Source organism: Lepisosteus oculatus, unplaced genomic scaffold (assembly GCF_040954835.1).
Source record: "Lepisosteus oculatus isolate fLepOcu1 unplaced genomic scaffold, fLepOcu1.hap2 HAP2_SCAFFOLD_40, whole genome shotgun sequence".
NCBI lineage: Eukaryota > Metazoa > Chordata > Actinopteri > Semionotiformes > Lepisosteidae > Lepisosteus > Lepisosteus oculatus.
In genome coordinates, this window is record NW_027167934.1 from 1,008,460 (window position 1) to 1,026,883 (window position 18,424).

At 40.3% G+C, this 18,424-nt stretch overlaps 6 non-coding genes across 6 annotated transcripts; all 6 read left to right on the forward strand.

Annotated features, from left to right (window-relative positions):
- Nucleotides 1-395: 395 nt before the first annotated feature.
- LOC138228166 (U4 spliceosomal RNA) lies at nucleotides 396-537 on the forward strand. The gene has a single exon (XR_011185251.1). It is a non-coding gene; the product is annotated as a U4 spliceosomal RNA (small nuclear RNA).
- A 3,328-nt stretch (nucleotides 538-3,865) lies between these two features.
- On the forward strand, nucleotides 3,866-4,007 carry LOC138228207 (U4 spliceosomal RNA). The gene has a single exon (XR_011185293.1). It is a non-coding gene; the product is annotated as a U4 spliceosomal RNA (small nuclear RNA).
- A 3,328-nt stretch (nucleotides 4,008-7,335) lies between these two features.
- LOC138228167 (U4 spliceosomal RNA) lies at nucleotides 7,336-7,477 on the forward strand. The gene has a single exon (XR_011185252.1). It is a non-coding gene; the product is annotated as a U4 spliceosomal RNA (small nuclear RNA).
- A 3,318-nt stretch (nucleotides 7,478-10,795) lies between these two features.
- On the forward strand, nucleotides 10,796-10,937 carry LOC138228169 (U4 spliceosomal RNA). Its single transcript, XR_011185254.1, has one exon. It is a non-coding gene; the product is annotated as a U4 spliceosomal RNA (small nuclear RNA).
- Nucleotides 10,938-14,265: 3,328 nt separating this feature from the next.
- LOC138228199 (U4 spliceosomal RNA) lies at nucleotides 14,266-14,407 on the forward strand. The gene has a single exon (XR_011185285.1). It is a non-coding gene; the product is annotated as a U4 spliceosomal RNA (small nuclear RNA).
- A 3,322-nt stretch (nucleotides 14,408-17,729) lies between these two features.
- On the forward strand, nucleotides 17,730-17,871 carry LOC138228170 (U4 spliceosomal RNA). Its single transcript, XR_011185256.1, has one exon. It is a non-coding gene; the product is annotated as a U4 spliceosomal RNA (small nuclear RNA).
- Nucleotides 17,872-18,424: the final 553 nt, after the last annotated feature.

Here is an 18,424-nt window from a genome sequence, read left to right on the forward strand (position 1 = left end):
TGCAGCCACGAGAAGTGGGACACAAACATGCTGCAATGCTTTCAGGACGTTAGGATTTGTTTGTGCAACATCCGAGAAGAGTACTTGTGGCTTGAATGTGAACTGTACGTGCCCACCCCCTTTCCTCTGTAGTGCATGAGTTCCTCCCGGCATGCCCTTCGTCATTGTTCTGTCATCTTGTATTTAAAGGGTTGTATTTCTGCTGCTAAAAAGAAGCAACGGTTTTCTCACAACGCCCTTTGTTCCCAACGGAGCCCTTGTCTGTCATGAAATTCTTCAAAACCTCATGCTAGAAGAAGAAGAACACGACAAATATGAAGCGTTACCGCAACGACATGCCATGGGACGATCGATAACGATTGCCATAGGATCCCCGCGGTTGCCTGGCAACCGTCAGCTTTGCGCAGTGGCAGTATCGTAGCCTGTGAGGTTTAGCCGAGGCGCGATTATTGCTAGTTGAAAACTTTTCCCAATACCCCGCTTCCGCCGGTTTGCAATACAATCGGCGAAAGCAATTTTTGACAGTCTCGTCAGAGACTGAGCAAGGTGTTTAAAGACAGATTTGGTCATGGTGACATCATGGTAGAAAGAAACGAGCTTGTTACGTCTCAACAGAAACGCTCTTTAGCTCTTTCAGCGTTATGCAGAGAACAGCGTCTGTCGAGATCACTTTTGAGTCAGCGCGAAACGCCGTGTGCTGTCAGTTTGATTTCATATTGCTCGTCGCGGCGCCCGGCTTTTGTCTGTCAAACGTTAGGTTGCGCTTCTTCATGCTGCATCGTCGGCATGAGTGGAGCTTTTTAAACGTCTGTACTTACTGTATATGGTATATATACAGTATATGGCTGGTCTCGGTACTTTAAAGAAAACATACACGAAAGATGGTTTCATTATGACCAGTATCGGTCTTGAGATATTTTTAACTTGATTTACAGAAGCGCGAAACGGTATGCCCAGGGCGTTTTAGTTTTCGTTTTGTTTTAATGCAGTGCAGTGGATTGATTAGAGATATCAAGTACATACAAGTCATTTTTTAAATGTTGTAGTTCGTCTTGTAAAAATGTTACAAGTATATAATCTGTCAACAATTACACAGGTTCTGTTTCCATATTGCGAATTTTGGTTACGTAATATTATTTTCTAATTTCACGTTGTGAATATATGATTTGGGCAAACAGAGCCGCAAAGAAGTACATTATGGGTTGTTGTTTTTTTTTTGCAGTTTTATCTAGAACAAGCGATGCTTAAACCTTTGTCTGATTCTTGTGAAACTATCCACACGACAGTTACCTAGGAGTTGACTTCAGTGATGTCACTGATGGGATGTTTCTAAAAATCCATCCACTGTAAAACGTCTTCTCCACTTGTCCTGCATATGTATTCGCTAATGAAGCTGTGTGTTCTGAGCCTGGATCTCTACATTTCTGTATGAACCAGCTTAGAGGGCTAAAGACAGCTTGTGTTTAAATTTAGTGTAAGGTAATTTATGCTTCTAAACTCATGGTCAGCATTTATTATTGTACTGTGCTGTAAACTTCTTCTGTGCCTAATTACATTATTTTATAGCTTTATCAAATTTGTACATTGTCGATAATGTTTCTGTAGTTTTCAGCCCTCAGCATGCGACTGGTGGTGCTGTGGGTTAGGTTCCTGACTTCCATGTCACATGGTCTGTGATTGAATCCCATGGAACTATGACTTTATTTTTTAACAAACATTTCTTTGAAAAAATTAAACGTTTCCCTGGGTCAGAGATTAAATAAAACCTCACTCGCACCAAACAAATTTATATTTCTAAATATCACAACATGATCGAATTTAAGTCTTTTTAATAACAATGAATAGTCACCTATGCGTTACAAAATAAACATTTATATTGATTTGAATCGCGTTTTGATTTAAATCGTAAACGCGTGTTTAAATATATGTGTTTAAAGGCGATATACTGTATAAAAGCGCTGACTCTTATGGAATGTGTTCCACCAGGGATTCAAAAATGTTTATTTTTTTTAATCGCGTATCTAAGGAAAATTGCAGTATAACTTTGTTAATGCCATCATTATACAGTATCTCATTTTGTATTTCTATAAAAAAAAATCGTTTGCCCAGCCACTATTGTTGTTATTGTTTTTATCCTGTAAAGCGCTTTGAGGAGCACAGCTTTCTCACCACTTAGATTACTTTTTGACACCATCCTTACACAAAGCAGAAACTGATTGTATTTTCCGATGACATACAAGTGAAAAGATTACAGATTTTAATCGTCTTTTTTCTGAACCAGGGAAAATCTGATCATGTTTCTCTATAACAATAATAAAAAACTTTATTTTACATATCACCTTTAAAAGTGGCATCTCAAAACAATACAGTAGATGTAAACCACAGATTACAAAGTAAATACCCAGACAAACGCAAACGCGTTTTTAATAAAATGCTTTCATTCATTCAACAGAGAGAGAGAGCGTAAAACCTGGGTGTAACAGCTGTTCCTTTTTCTGATCACTCGCTCTCTGGATAAATGTCTCGCCTGTCCAGTTCTTTGTTTTCCTAATTTGCCAATTATGCCTGCTGTGATCCACTCCTACCCTCACACCTAAAGAAGACTATTTTAAATTTCTTTGCGCATAAATTTTATTGCACATAAAGGTGATATGTAAAATAATGTTTTTTTTTATTGTTGTTATAGAGAAACATGATCAGATTTTCCCTGGTTCTTCCTGTGCGTGCAGTAGTTACAAAGTTGAACGTCTTTACACGATCTGCTGCAGTTTTCAGTGGGCGGGCTTTGTCAGATGGCTTGGAAAAACGCACTGTGTTTCGGCTCGGGAAACATCATGAGCAGTGTCCTGCATGTTTTCTGTGTATAGCTGTCTTTTAACGCATACAGAATTCATTCGAAATCATTGATTTCTCCAATTAACAAGGGTCCCTTTTTGAACCTGCCAGAAGCATTCTTTCAATGTAACAGATTTACTCCGGGGAAAGGCAGCATGACATTGAGAGTAGCTCAAGCTTTCAGCACCCGTATCGGACTGCATGTTTGCAGACACCGCTCAGAATCCCCTGTAAGATTCTCTTTCAATTCCGTTTTGCAGTGCTTTAGCTCTTTCAAAAGGCTTCGCTTTGCTAGTCACAATCCAAGGCTCATGACAGCATTTGAAAACATTTTTCTGCTTGGAAGGCAGCTATGCTCACCACTATACCACCAACGCACGCCCACAGGAGGCCTGCAGGACACCACCAGAGAATGCTCACGATTTCGGAAGCTGTCTCCGGGACGTGCTGATTCCACACATCCTGAATAAATCATGATATTCTTAGTTGCTGTAGCTAGACGTTCAAATGAGTTTCATGGCCAGATGGACTGTTTCCTCCAGCGGTATAGTATTGCAGTGAGACAGCACGATGCCTGCAAGACTATGTCACGCTACACGCCACAGATTGTGTTTGTCCGTTCGTGTCAGTCGTCCTGCAGCCACGGGAAGTGGGACACAAACATGCTGCAATGCTTTCAGGACGTTAGGATTTGTTTGTGCAACATCCAAGAAGAGTACTTGTGGCTTGAATGTGAACTGTACGTGCCCGCCCCCTTTCCTCTGTAGTGCATGAGTTCCTCCCGGCATGCCCTTCGTCATTGTTCTGTCATCTTGTATTTAAAGGGTTGTATTTCTGCTGCTAAAAAGAAGCAACGGTTTTCTCACAACGCCCTTTGTTCCCAACGGAGCCCTTGTCTGTCATGAAATTCTTCAAAACCTCAAGCTAGAAGAAGAAGAACACGACAAATATGAAGCGTTACCGCAACGACATGCCATGGGACGATCGATAACGATTTCCATAGGATCCCCGCGGTTGCCTGGCAACCGTCAGCTTTGCGCAGTGGCAGTATCGTAGCCTGTGAGGTTTAGCCGAGGCGTGATTATTGCTAGTTGAAAACTTTTCCCAATACCCCGCTTCCGCCGGTTTGCAATACAGTCGGCGAAAGCAATTTTTGACAGTCTCGTCAGAGACTGAGCAAGGTGTTTAAAGACAGATTTGGTCATGGTGACATCATGGTAGAAAGAAACGAGCTTGTTACGTCTCAACAGAAACGCTCTTTAGCTCTTTCAGCGTTATGCAGAGAACAGCGTCTGTCGAGATCACTTTTGAGTCAGCGCGAAACGCCGTGTGCTGTCAGTTTGATTTCATATTGCTCGTCGCGGCGCCCGGCTTTTGTTTGTCAAAGTTAGGTTGCGCTTCTTCATGCTGCATCGTCGGCATGAGTGGAGCTTTTTAAACGTCTGTACTTACTGTATATGGTTTATATACAGTATATGGCTGGTCTCGGTACTTTAAAGAAAACATACACGAAAGATGGTTTCATTATGACCAGTATCGGTCTTGAGATATTTTTAACTTGATTTACAGAAGCGCGAAACGGTATGCCCAGGGCGTTTTAGTTTTCGTTTTGTTTTAATGCAGTGCAGTGGATTGATTAGAGATATCAAGTACATACAAGTCATTTTTTAAATGTTGTAGTTCGTCTTGTAAAAATGTTACAAGTACATAATCTGTCAACAATTACACAGGTTCTGTTTCCATATTGCGAATTTTGGTTACGTAATATTATTTTCTAATTTCACGTTGTGAATATATGATTTGGGCAAACAGAGCCGCAAAGAAGTACATTATGGGTTGTTGTTTTTTTTTTGCAGTTTTATCTAGAACAAGCGATGCTTAAACCTTTGTCTGATTCTTGTGAAACTATCCACACGACAGTTACCTAGGAGTTGACTTCAGTGATGTCACTGATGGGATGTTTCTAAAAATCCATCCACTGTAAAACGTCTTCTCCACTTGTCCTGCATATGTATTCGCTAATGAAGCTGTGTGTTCTGAGCCTGGATCTCTACATTTCTGTATGAACCAGCTTAGAGGGCTAAAGACAGCTTGTGTTTAAATTTAGTGTAAGGTAATTTATGCTTCTAAACTCATGGTCAGCATTTATTATTGTACTGTGCTGTAAACTTCTTCTGTGCCTAATTACATTATTTTATAGCTTTATCAAATTTGTACATTGTCGATAATGTTTCTGTAGTTTTCAGCCCTCAGCATGCGACTGGTGGTGCTGTGGGTTAGGTTCCTGACTTCCATGTCACATGGTCTGTGATTGAATCCCATGGAACTATGACTTTATTTTTTAACAAACATTTCTTTGAAAAAATTAAACGTTTCCCTGGGTCAGAGATTAAATAAAACCTCACTCACACCAAACAAATTTATATTTCTAAATATCACAACATGATCGAATTTAAGTCTTTTTAATAACAATGAATAGTCACCTATGCGTTACAAAATAAACATTTATATTGATTTAAATCACGTTTTGATTTAAATCGTAAACGCGTGTTTAAATATATGTGTTTAAAGGCGACATACTGTATAAAAGCGCTGATTCTTATGGAATGTGTTCCGCCAGGGATTCACATTTTTTTATTTTTTTTAATCGCGTATCTAAGGAAAATTGCAGTATAACTTTGTTCATGCACATCATTATACAGTATCTCATTTTGTATTTCTATAAAAAAAAATCGTTTGCCCAGCCACTATTGTTGTTATTGTTTTTATCCTGTAAAGCGCTTTGAGGAGCACAGCTTTCTCACCACTTAGATTACTTTTTGACACCATCCTTACACAAAGCAGAAACTGATTGTATTTTCCGATGACATACAAGTGAAAAGATTACAGATTTTAATCGTCTTTTTTCTGAACCAGGGAAAATCTGATCATGTTTCTCTATAACAATAATAAAAAACTTTATTTTACATATCACCTTTAAAAGTGGCATCTCAAAACAATACAGTAGATGTAAACCACAGATTACAAAGTAAATACCCAGACAAACGCAAACGCGTTTTTAATAAAATGCTTTCATTCATTCAACAGAGAGAGAGAGCGTAAAACCTGGGTGTAACAGCTGTTCCTTTTTCTGATCACTCGCTCTCTGGATAAATGTCTCGCCTGTCCAGTTCTTTGTTTTCCTAATTTGCCAATTATGCCTGCTGTGATCCACTCCTACCCTCACACCTAAAGAAGACTATTTTAAATTTCTTTGCGCATAAATTTTATTGCACATAAAGGTGATATGTAAAATAATGTTTTTTTTTATTGTTGTTATAGAGAAACATGATCAGATTTTCCCTGGTTCTTCCTGTGCGTGCAGTAGTTACAAAGTTGAACGTCTTTACACGATCTGCTGCAGTTTTCAGTGGGCGGGCTTTGTCAGATGGCTTGGAAAAACGCACTGTGTTTCGGCTCGGGAAACATCATGAGCAGTGTCCTGCATGTTTTCTGTGTATAGCTGTCTTTTAACGCATACAGAATTCATTCGAAATCATTGATTTCTCCAATTAACAAGGGTCCCTTTTTGAACCTGCCAGAAGCATTCTTTCAATGTAACAGATTTACTCCGGGGAAAGGCAGCATGACATTGAGAGTAGCTCAAGCTTTCAGCACCCGTATCGGACTGCATGTTTGCAGACACCGCTCAGAATCCCCTGTAAGATTCTCTTTCAATTCCGTTTTGCAGTGCTTTAGCTCTTTCAAAAGGCTTCGCTTTGCTAGTCACAATCCAAGGCTCATGACAGCATTTGAAAACATTTTTCTGCTTGGAAGGCAGCTATGCTCACCACTATACCACCAACGCACGCCCACAGGAGGCCTGCAGGACACCACCAGAGAATGCTCACGATTTCGGAAGCTGTCTCCGGGACGTGCTGATTCCACACATCCTGAATAAATCATGATATTGTTATTTGCTGTAGCTAGACGTTCAAATGAGTTTCATGGCCAGATGGACTGTTTCCTCCAGCGGTATAGTATTGCAGTGAGACAGCACGATGCCTGCAAGACTATGTCACGCTACACGCCACAGATTGTGTTTGTCCGTTCGTGTCAGTCGTCCTGCAGCCACGAGAAGTGGGACACAAACATGCTGCAATGCTTTCAGGACGTTAGGATTTGTTTGTGCAACATCCAAGAAGAGTACTTGTGGCTTGAATGTGAACTGTACGTGCCCGCCCCCTTTCCTCTGTAGTGCATGAGTTCCTCCCGGCATGCCCTTCGTCATTGTTCTGTCATCTTGTATTTAAAGGGTTGTATTTCTGCTGCTAAAAAGAAGCAACGGTTTTCTCACAACGCCCTTTGTTCCCAACGGAGCCCTTGTCTGTCATGAAATTCTTCAAAACCTCAAGCTAGAAGAAGAAGAACACGACAAATATGAAGCGTTACCGCAACGACATGCCATGGGACGATCGATAACGATTTCCATAGGATCCCCGCGGTTGCCTGGCAACCGTCAGCTTTGCGCAGTGGCAGTATCGTAGCCTGTGAGGTTTAGCCGAGGCGCGATTATTGCTAGTTGAAAACTTTTCCCAATACCCCGCTTCCGCCGGTTTGCAATACAATCGGCGAAAGCAATTTTTGACAGTCTCGTCAGAGACTGAGCAAGGTGTTTAAAGACAGATTTGGTCATGGTGACATCATGGTAGAAAGAAACGAGCTTGTTACGTCTCAACAGAAACGCTCTTTAGCTCTTTCAGCGTTATGCAGAGAACAGCGTCTGTCGAGATCACTTTTGAGTCAGCGCGAAACGCCGTGTGCTGTCAGTTTGATTTCATATTGCTCGTCGCGGCGCCCGGCTTTTGTCTGTCAAACGTTAGGTTGCGCTTCTTCATGCTGCATCGTCGGCATGAGTGGAGCTTTTTAAACGTCTGTACTTACTGTATATGGTATATATACAGTATATGGCTGGTCTCGGTACTTTAAAGAAAACATACACGAAAGATGGTTTCATTATGACCAGTATCGGTCTTGAGATATTTTTAACTTGATTTACAGAAGCGCGAAACGGTATGCCCAGGGCGTTTTAGTTTTCGTTTTGTTTTAATGCAGTGCAGTGGATTGATTAGAGATATCAAGTACATACAAGTCATTTTTTAAATGTTGTAGTTCGTCTTGTAAAAATGTTACAAGTACATAATCTGTCAACAATTACACAGGTTCTGTTTCCATATTGCGAATTTTGGTTACGTAATATTATTTTCTAATTTCACGTTGTGAATATATGATTTGGGCAAACAGAGCCGCAAAGAAGTACATTATGGGTTGTTGTTTTTTTTTTGCAGTTTTATCTAGAACAAGCGATGCTTAAACCTTTGTCTGATTCTTGTGAAACTATCCACACGACAGTTACCTAGGAGTTGACTTCAGTGATGTCACTGATGGGATGTTTCTAAAAATCCATCCACTGTAAAACGTCTTCTCCACTTGTCCTGCATATGTATTCGCTAATGAAGCTGTGTGTTCTGAGCCTGGATCTCTACATTTCTGTATGAACCAGCTTAGAGGGCTAAAGACAGCTTGTGTTTAAATTTAGTGTAAGGTAATTTATGCTTCTAAACTCATGGTCAGCATTTATTATTGTACTGTGCTGTAAACTTCTTCTGTGCCTAATTACATTATTTTATAGCTTTATCAAATTTGTACATTGTCGATAATGTTTCTGTAGTTTTCAGCCCTCAGCATGCGACTGGTGGTGCTGTGGGTTAGGTTCCTGACTTCCATGTCACATGGTCTGTGATTGAATCCCATGGAACTATGACTTTATTTTTTAACAAACATTTCTTTGAAAAAATTAAACGTTTCCCTGGGTCAGAGATTAAATAAAACCTCACTCGCACCAAACAAATTTATATTTCTAAATATCACAACATGATCGAATTTAAGTCTTTTTAATAACAATGAATAGTCACCTATGCGTTACAAAATAAACATTTATATTGATTTGAATCGCGTTTTGATTTAAATCGTAAACGCGTGTTTAAATATATGTGTTTAAAGGCGATATACTGTATAAAAGCGCTGACTCTTATGGAATGTGTTCCGCCAGGGATTCAAAAATGTTTATTTTTTTTAATCGCGTATCTAAGGAAAATTGCAGTATAACTTTGTTCATGCACATCATTATACAGTATCTCATTTTGTATTTCTATAGAAAAAAATCGTTTGCCCAGCCACTATTGTTGTTATTGTTTTTATCCTGTAAAGCGCTTTGAGGAGCACAGCTTTCTCACCACTTAGATTACTTTTTGACACCATCCTTACACAAAGCAGAAACCGATTGTATTTTCCGATGACATACAAGTGAAAAGATTAATCGTCTTTTTTCTGAACCAGGGAAAATCTGATCATGTTTCTCTATAACAATAATAAAAAACTTTATTTTACATATCACCTTTAAAAGTGGCATCTCAAAACAATACAGTAGATGTAAACCACAGATTACAAAGTAAATACCCAGACAAACGCAAACGCGTTTTTAATAAAATGCTTTCATTCATTCAACAGAGAGAGAGCGTAAAACCTGGGTGTAACAGCTGTTCCTTTTTCTGATCACTCGCTCTCTGGATAAATGTCTCGCCTGTCCAGTTCTTTGTTTTCCTAATTTGCCAATTATGCCTGCTGTGATCCACTCCTACCCTCACACCTAAAGAAGACTATTTTAAATTTCTTTGCGCATAAATTTTATTGCACATAAAGGTGATATGTAAAATAATGTTTTTTTTTATTGTTGTTATAGAGAAACATGATCAGATTTTCCCTGGTTCTTCCTGTGCGTGCAGTAGTTACAAAGTTGAACGTCTTTACACGATCTGCTGCAGTTTTCAGTGGGCGGGCTTTGTCAGATGGCTTGGAAAAACGCACTGTGTTTCGGCTCGGGAAACATCATGAGCAGTGTCCTGCATGTTTTCTGTGTATAGCTGTCTTTTAACGCATACAGAATTCATTCGAAATCATTGATTTCTCCAATTAACAAGGGTCCCTTTTTGAACCTGCCAGAAGCATTCTTTCAATGTAACAGATTTACTCCGGGGAAAGGCAGCATGACATTGAGAGTAGCTCAAGCTTTCAGCACCCGTATCGGACTGCATGTTTGCAGACACCGCTCAGAATCCCCTGTAAGATTCTCTTTCAATTCCGTTTTGCAGTGCTTTAGCTCTTTCAAAAGGCTTCGCTTTGCTAGTCACAATCCAAGGCTCATGACAGCATTTGAAAACATTTTTCTGCTTGGAAGGCAGCTATGCTCACCACTATACCACCAACGCACGCCCACAGGAGGCCTGCAGGACACCACCAGAGAATGCTCACGATTTCGGAAGCTGTCTCCGGGACGTGCTGATTCCACACATCCTGAATAAATCATGATATTGTTATTTGCTGTAGCTAGACGTTCAAATGAGTTTCATGGCCAGATGGACTGTTTCCTCCAGCGGTATAGTATTGCAGTGAGACAGCACGATGCCTGCAAGACTATGTCACGCTACACGCCACAGATTGTGTTTGTCCGTTCGTGTCAGTCGTCCTGCAGCCACGAGAAGTGGGACACAAACATGCTGCAATGCTTTCAGGACGTTAGGATTTGTTTGTGCAACATCCAAGAAGAGTACTTGTGGCTTGAATGTGAACTGTACGTGCCCGCCCCCTTTCCTCTGTAGTGCATGAGTTCCTCCCGGCATGCCCTTCGTCATTGTTCTGTCATCTTGTATTTAAAGGGTTGTATTTCTGCTGCTAAAAAGAAGCAACGGTTTTCTCACAACGCCCTTTGTTCCCAACGGAGCCCTTGTCTGTCATGAAATTCTTCAAAACCTCAAGCTAGAAGAAGAAGAACACGACAAATATGAAGCGTTACCGCAACGACATGCCATGGGACGATCGATAACGATTTCCATAGGATCCCCGCGGTTGCCTGGCAACCGTCAGCTTTGCGCAGTGGCAGTATCGTAGCCTGTGAGGTTTAGCCGAGGCGCGATTATTGCTAGTTGAAAACTTTTCCCAATACCCCGCTTCCGCCGGTTTGCAATACAATCGGCGAAAGCAATTTTTGACAGTCTCGTCAGAGACTGAGCAAGGTGTTTAAAGACAGATTTGGTCATGGTGACATCATGGTAGAAAGAAACGAGCTTGTTACGTCTCAACAGAAACGCTCTTTAGCTCTTTCAGCGTTATGCAGAGAACAGCGTCTGTCGAGATCACTTTTGAGTCAGCGCGAAACGCCGTGTGCTGTCAGTTTGATTTCATATTGCTCGTCGCGGCGCCCGGCTTTTGTCTGTCAAACGTTAGGTTGCGCTTCTTCATGCTGCATCGTCGGCATGAGTGGAGCTTTTTAAACGTCTGTACTTACTGTATATGGTATATATACAGTATATGGCTGGTCTCGGTACTTTAAAGAAAACATACACGAAAGATGGTTTCATTATGACCAGTATCGGTCTTGAGATATTTTTAACTTGATTTACAGAAGCGCGAAACGGTATGCCCAGGGCGTTTTAGTTTTCGTTTTGTTTTAATGCAGTGCAGTGGATTGATTAGAGATATCAAGTACATACAAGTCATTTTTTAAATGTTGTAGTTCGTCTTGTAAAAATGTTACAAGTACATAATCTGTCAACAATTACACAGGTTCTGTTTCCATATTGCGAATTTTGGTTACGTAATATTATTTTCTAATTTCACGTTGTGAATATATGATTTGGGCAAACAGAGCCGCAAAGAAGTACATTATGGGTTGTTGTTTTTTTTTTGCAGTTTTATCTAGAACAAGCGATGCTTAAACCTTTGTCTGATTCTTGTGAAACTATCCACACGACAGTTACCTAGGAGTTGACTTCAGTGATGTCACTGATGGGATGTTTCTAAAAATCCATCCACTGTAAAACGTCTTCTCCACTTGTCCTGCATATGTATTCGCTAATGAAGCTGTGTGTTCTGAGCCTGGATCTCTACATTTCTGTATGAACCAGGTTAGAGGGCTAAAGACAGCTTGTGTTTAAATTTAGTGTAAGGTAATTTATGCTTCTAAACTCATGGTCAGCATTTATTATTGTACTGTGCTGTAAACTTCTTCTGTGCCTAATTACATTATTTTATAGCTTTATCAAATTTGTACATTGTCGATAATGTTTCTGTAGTTTTCAGCCCTCAGCATGCGACTGGTGGTGCTGTGGGTTAGGTTCCTGACTTCCATGTCACATGGTCTGTGATTGAATCCCATGGAACTATGACTTTATTTTTTAACAAACATTTCTTTGAAAAAATTAAACGTTTCCCTGGGTCAGAGATTAAATAAAACCTCACTCGCACCAAACAAATTTATATTTCTAAATATCACAACATGATCGAATTTAAGTCTTTTTAATAACAATGAATAGTCACCTATGCGTTACAAAATAAACATTTATATTGATTTGAATCACGTTTTGATTTAAATCGTAAACGCGTGTTTAAATATATGTGTTTAAAGGCGACATACTGTATAAAAGCGCTGATTCTTATGGAATGTGTTCCGCCAGGGATTCACATTTTTTTATTTTTTTTAATCGCGTATCTAAGGAAAATTGCAGTATAACTTTGTTCATGCACATCATTATACAGTATCTCATTTTGTATTTCTATAAAAAAAAATCGTTTGCCCAGCCACTATTGTTGTTATTGTTTTTATCCTGTAAAGCGCTTTGAGGAGCACAGCTTTCTCACCACTTAGATTACTTTTTGACACCATCCTTACACAAAGCAGAAACTGATTGTATTTTCCGATGACATACAAGTGAAAAGATTACAGATTTTAATCGTCTTTTTTCTGAACCAGGGAAAATCTGATCATGTTTCTCTATAACAATAATAAAAAACTTTATTTTACATATCACCTTTAAAAGTGGCATCTCAAAACAATACAGTAGATGTAAACCACAGATTACAAAGTAAATACCCAGACAAACGCAAACGCGTTTTTAATAAAATGCTTTCATTCATTCAACAGAGAGAGAGAGCGTAAAACCTGGGTGTAACAGCTGTTCCTTTTTCTGATCACTCGCTCTCTGGATAAATGTCTCGCCTGTCCAGTTCTTTGTTTTCCTAATTTGCCAATTATGCCTGCTGTGATCCACTCCTACCCTCACACCTAAAGAAGACTATTTTAAATTTCTTTGCGCATAAATTTTATTGCACATAAAGGTGATATGTAAAATAATGTTTTTTTTATTGTTGTTATAGAGAAACATGATCAGATTTTCCCTGGTTCTTCCTGTGCGTGCAGTAGTTACAAAGTTGAACGTCTTTACACGATCTGCTGCAGTTTTCAGTGGGCGGGCTTTGTCAGATGGCTTGGAAAAACGCACTGTGTTTCGGCTCGGGAAACATCATGAGCAGTGTCCTGCATGTTTTCTGTGTATAGCTGTCTTTTAACGCATACAGAATTCATTCGAAATCATTGATTTCTCCAATTAACAAGGGTCCCTTTTTGAACCTGCCAGAAGCATTCTTTCAATGTAACAGATTTACTCCGGGGAAAGGCAGCATGACATTGAGAGTAGCTCAAGCTTTCAGCACCCGTATCGGACTGCATGTTTGCAGACACCGCTCAGAATCCCCTGTAAGATTCTCTTTCAATTCCGTTTTGCAGTGCTTTAGCTCTTTCAAAAGGCTTCGCTTTGCTAGTCACAATCCAAGGCTCATGACAGCATTTGAAAACATTTTTCTGCTTGGAAGGCAGCTATGCTCACCACTATACCACCAACGCACGCCCACAGGAGGCCTGCAGGACACCACCAGAGAATGCTCACGATTTCGGAAGCTGTCTCCGGGACGTGCTGATTCCACACATCCTGAATAAATCATGATATTGTTATTTGCTGTAGCTAGACGTTCAAATGAGTTTCATGGCCAGATGGACTGTTTCCTCCAGCGGTATAGTATTGCAGTGAGACAGCACGATGCCTGCAAGACTATGTCACGCTACACGCCACAGATTGTGTTTGTCCGTTCGTGTCAGTCGTCCTGCAGCCACGAGAAGTGGGACACAAACATGCTGCAATGCTTTCAGGACGTTAGGATTTGTTTGTGCAACATCCGAGAAGAGTACTTGTGGCTTGAATGTGAACTGTACGTGCCCACCCCCTTTCCTCTGTAGTGCATGAGTTCCTCCCGGCATGCCCTTCGTCATTGTTCTGTCATCTTGTATTTAAAGGGTTGTATTTCTGCTGCTAAAAAGAAGCAACGGTTTTCTCACAACGCCCTTTGTTCCCAACGGAGCCCTTGTCTGTCATGAAATTCTTCAAAACCTCAAGCTAGAAGAAGAAGAACACGACAAATATGAAGCGTTACCGCAACGACATGCCATGGGATGATCGATAACGATTTCCATAGGATCCCCGCGGTTGCCTGGCAACCGTCAGCTTTGCGCAGTGGCAGTATCGTAGCCTGTGAGGTTTAGCTGAGGCGCGATTATTGCTAGTTGAAAACTTTTCCCAATACCCCGCTTCCGCCGGTTTGCAATACAATCGGCGAAAGCAATTTTTGACAGTCTCGTCAGAGACTGAGCAAGGTGTTTAAAGACAGATTTGGTCATGGTGACATCATGGTAGAAAGAAACGAGCTTGTTACGTCTCAACAGAAACGCTCTTTAGCTCTTTCAGCGTTATGCAGAGAACAGCGTCTGTCGAGATCACTTTTGAGTCAGCGCGAAACGCCGTGTGCTGTCAGTTTGATTTCATATTGCTCGTCGCGGCGCCCGGCTTTTGTCTGTCAAACGTTAGGTTGCGCTTCTTCATGCTGCATCGTCGGCATGAGTGGAGCTTTTTAAACGTCTGTACTTACTGTATATGGTATATATACAGTATATGGCTGGTCTCGGTACTTTAAAGAAAACATACACGAAAGATGGTTTCATTATGACCAGTATCGGTCTTGAGATATTTTTAACTTGATTTACAGAAGCGCGAAACGGTATGCCCAGGGCGTTTTAGTTTTCGTTTTGTTTTAATGCAGTGCAGTGGATTGATTAGAGATATCAAGTACATACAAGTCATTTTTTAAATGTTGTAGTTCGTCTTGTAAAAATGTTACAAGTACATAATCTGTCAACAATTACACAGGTTCTGTTTCCATATTGCGAATTTTGGTTACGTAATATTATTTTCTAATTTCACGTTGTGAATATATGATTTGGGCAAACAGAGCCGCAAAGAAGTACATTATGGGTTGTTGTTTTTTTTTTGCAGTTTTATCTAGAACAAGCGATGCTTAAACCTTTGTCTGATTCTTGTGAAACTATCCACACGACAGTTACCTAGGAGTTGACTTCAGTGATGTCACTGATGGGATGTTTCTAAAAATCCATCCACTGTAAAACGTCTTCTCCACTTGTCCTGCATATGTATTCGCTAATGAAGCTGTGTGTTCTGAGCCTGGATCTCTACATTTCTGTATGAACCAGCTTAGAGGGCTAAAGACAGCTTGTGTTTAAATTGAGTGTAAGGTAATTTATGCTTCTAAACTCATGGTCAGCATTTATTATTGTACTGTGCTGTAAACTTCTTCTGTGCCTAATTACATTATTTTATAGCTTTATCAAATTTGTACATTGTCGATAATGTTTCTGTAGTTTTCAGCCCTCAGCATGCGACTGTCTGGTGGTGCTGTGGGTTAGGTTCCTGACTTCCATGTCACATGGTCTGTGATTGAATCCCATGGAACTATGACTTTATTTTTTAACAAACATTTCTTTGAAAAAATTAAACGTTTCCCTTGGTCAGAGATTAAATAAAACCTCACTCGCACCAAACAAATTTATATTTCTAAATATCACAACATGATCGAATTTAAGTCTTTTTAATAACAATGAATAGTCACCTATGCGTTACAAAATAAACATTTATATTGATTTGAATCGCGTTTTGATTTAAATCGTAAACGCGTGTTTAAATATATGTGTTTAAAGGCGATATACTGTATAAAAGCGCTGACTCTTATGGAATGTGTTCCACCAGGGATTCAAAAATGTTTATTTTTTTTAATCGCGTATCTAAGGAAAATTGCAGTATAACTTTGTTCATGCACATCATTATACAGTATCTCATTTTGTATTTCTATAGAAAAAAATCGTTTGCCCAGCCACTATTGTTGTTATTGTTTTTATCCTGTAAAGCGCTTTGAGGAGCACAGCTTTCTCACCACTTAGATTACTTTTTGACACCATCCTTACACAAAGCAGAAACTGATTGTATTTTCCGATGACATACAAGTGAAAAGATTAATCGTCTTTTTTCTGAACCAGGGAAAATCTGATCATGTTTCTCTATAACAATAATAAAAAACTTTATTTTACATATCACCTTTAAAAGTGGCATCTCAAAACAATACAGTAGATGTAAACCACAGATTACAAAGTAAATACCCAGACAAACGCAAACGCGTTTTTAATAAAATGCTTTCATTCATTCAACAGAGAGAGAGCGTAAAACCTGGGTGTAACAGCTGTTCCTTTTTCTGATCACTCGCTCTCTGGATAAATGTCTCGCCTGTCCAGTTCTTTGTTTTCCTAATTTGCCAATTATGCCTGCTGTGATCCACTCCTACCCTCACACCTAAAGAAGACTATTTTAAATTTCTTTGCGCATAAATTTTATTGCACATAAAGGTGATATGTAAAATAATGTTTTTTTTTATTGTTGTTATAGAGAAACATGATCAGATTTTCCCTGGTTCTTCCTGTGCGTGCAGTAGTTACAAAGTTGAACGTCTTTACACGATCTGCTGCAGTTTTCAGTGGGCGGGCTTTGTCAGATGGCTTGGAAAAACGCACTGTGTTTCGGCTCGGGAAACATCATGAGCAGTGTCCTGCATGTTTTCTGTGTATAGCTGTCTTTTAACGCATACAGAATTCATTCGAAATCATTGATTTCTCCAATTAACAAGGGTCCCTTTTTGAACCTGCCAGAAGCATTCTTTCAATGTAACAGATTTACTCCGGGGAAAGGCAGCATGACATTGAGAGTAGCTCAAGCTTTCAGCACCCGTATCGGACTGCATGTTTGCAGACACCGCTCAGAATCCCCTGTAAGATTCTCTTTCAATTCCGTTTTGCAGTGCTTTAGCTCTTTCAAAAGGCTTCGCTTTGCTAGTCACAATCCAAGGCTCATGACAGCATTTGAAAACATTTTTCTGCTTGGAAGGCAGCTATGCTCACCACTATACCACCAACGCACGCCCACAGGAGGCCTGCAGGACACCACCAGAGAATGCTCACGATTTCGGAAGCTGTCTCCGGGACGTGCTGATTCCACACATCCTGAATAAATCATGATATTGTTATTTGCTGTAGCTAGACGTTCAAATGAGTTTCATGGCCAGATGGACTGTTTCCTCCAGCGGTATAGTATTGCAGTGAGACAGCACGATGCCTGCAAGACTATGTCACGCTACACGCCACAGATTGTGTTTGTCCGTTCGTGTCAGTCGTCCTGCAGCCACGAGAAGTGGGACACAAACATGCTGCAATGCTTTCAGGACGTTAGGATTTGTTCGTGCAACATCCGAGAAGAGTACTTGTGGCTTGAATGTGAACTGTACGTGCCCGCCCCCTTTCCTCTGTAGTGCATGAGTTCCTCCCGGCATGCCCTTCGTCATTGTTCTGTCATCTTGTATTTAAAGGGTTGTATTTCTGCTGCTAAAAAGAAGCAACGGTTTTCTCACAACGCCCTTTGTTCCCAACGGAGCCCTTGTCTGTCATGAAATTCTTCAAAACCTCAAGCTAGAAGAAGAAGAACACGACAAATATGAAGCGTTACCGCAACGACATGCCATGGGACGATCGATAACGATTTCCATAGGATCCCCGCGGTTGCCTGGCAACCGTCAGCTTTGCGCAGTGGCAGTATCGTAGCCTGTGAGGTTTAGCCGAGGCGCGATTATTGCTAGTTGAAAACTTTTCCCAATACCCCGCTTCCGCCGGTTTGCAATACAATCGGCGAAAGCAATTTTTGACAGTCTCGTCAGAGACTGAGCAAGGTGTTTAAAGACAGATTTGGTCATGGTGACATCATGGTAGAAAGAAACGAGCTTGTTACGTCTCAACAGAAACGCTCTTTAGCTCTTTCAGCGTTATGCAGAGAACAGCGTCTGTCGAGATCACTTTTGAGTCAGCGCGAAACGCCGTGTGCTGTCAGTTTGATTTCATATTGCTCGTCGCGGCGCCCGGCTTTTGTCTGTCAAACGTTAGGTTGCGCTTCTTCATGCTGCATCGTCGGCATGAGTGGAGCTTTTTAAACGTCTGTACTTACTGTATATGGTATATATACAGTATATGGCTGGTCTCGGTACTTTAAAGAAAACATACACGAAAGATGGTTTCATTATGACCAGTATCGGTCTTGAGATATTTTTAACTTGATTTACAGAAGCGCGAAACGGTATGCCCAGGGCGTTTTAGTTTTCGTTTTGTTTTAATGCAGTGCAGTGGATTGATTAGAGATATCAAGTACATACAAGTCATTTTTTAAATGTTGTAGTTCGTCTTGTAAAAATGTTACAAGTACATAATCTGTCAACAATT